Source organism: Colobus angolensis, unplaced genomic scaffold, assembly GCF_000951035.1.
Source record: "Colobus angolensis palliatus isolate OR3802 unplaced genomic scaffold, Cang.pa_1.0 Scaffold110, whole genome shotgun sequence".
In the NCBI taxonomy this organism is placed as follows: Eukaryota; Metazoa; Chordata; class Mammalia; order Primates; family Cercopithecidae; genus Colobus; species Colobus angolensis.
The window spans coordinates 1,446,921-1,448,241 of NW_012112031.1; the positions used below are offsets into that span (position 1 = coordinate 1,446,921).

Genomic DNA, 1,321 nt, shown 5'->3' on the forward strand with positions numbered 1-1,321 from the left:
GCTGGTCTTGGACTCCTGGCCTCATGCAATCCTCTGCCTCAACCTCCCAAAGTGCTGGGATTACAGCACAGGTGTGAGCTACACTTTGCCCCTCTCTGTTTCATTCACTTATTCATTCAACAAATACTTACGAAACATCTTTGTGTGTGTGTGAAGAGTCTTCCTCTGTCGCCCAGGCTGGAGTGCAGTGGCACAATGTTGGCTCACTACAACCTCTGCTTCCCAGATTCAAGCGATTCTCCTGCCTCAGCCTCCCGAGTAGCTGGGATTACAGGTGTGCCCCACCACGCCCAGCTAATTTTTGTATTTTTAGTAGAGACAGGGTTTCACCATGTTGGCCAGGCTGATCTTGAACTCCTGACCTCAAGTGATCCGCCTGCCTCAGCCTCCCAAAGTGCTTGGATTACAGGCGTGAGCTACTGCATGCAGCCTCAGTGAGGCATCTCTTTAGTGCTAGGAACTTCCAGAGCTGGGGATCTTTAGCTGTGAACTAAACAGACCAGTTCTCTCCTCAAGGAGCTTATATTCTGGGGCAGGGTGGGCAGAGAACAAACATTCATCTATCAGCTGGGACTATGGGCTCCTCGGATAGAGACCGACCGTGGGTAAGTGCTATTTTAGGTAGTTACGGAAGCCTGTAAACGAGGTTTGAGATGAAACCTGAAAGAAACGAGGGAGAAAATCCCATGGTTCTCCAGGAGAGGAGCGCTCCTGGCAGAGGAACAGAACTTCCCTTTCCTGACCTGTTTAAAAGTGGGCACAATGTGGTGTCAGAACTGGGCACAATGTGGTGTCAGAACTAGGCACAAGGATGCAGAGGTGGAAAGTGCCGGGGCAGGTCTCAGATCCACAGACGTGCGAGGCTGCTGGAAAACAGGATGGGGGCTTCTCTGGAAGCACCGAGTGGTCCCTGTCACTGGCACCTTCCAGGCAGAAGCAGACATCACTTACTGGGGATGCTGCAGATGTGATTCTAAAATCAGTTCTGACTTGAAAACTCTATCCTATGTGAAGAATGTCAATAACATAAGTATTTCTTCACTATCCATTAGTTTTCTGCTCAACTTTTGTTCTTTATAATGTTCAACAAATTTTGAGCACCTAAGAGCACAGCTCCTAGAATCAAACTCCCTGGACTATATTCTGTTTGGTTTGAGACAGGGTCTGGCTCTGTTGCCCAGGATGGAGTGCAGTGGCGCAGTCATGGCTCACAGCAGCCTCGACCCCCCTGGCTCAAGTGATCCTCCTGCCTCAGCATCCCAAGAAGCTGGGACTACAGGCATGTGCCACCATGCCTGGCTGACTTTTTTTTTTTTTTTTT

At 49.6% G+C, this 1,321-nt stretch overlaps 1 protein-coding gene across 2 annotated transcripts in view; it reads right to left on the reverse strand.

The window, feature by feature from the left end:
* PITPNA (phosphatidylinositol transfer protein, alpha) overlaps positions 1–1,321 on the reverse strand; it is a 38,462-nt gene that overhangs the window by 3,957 nt on the left and 33,184 nt on the right. The window lies entirely within an intron of this gene.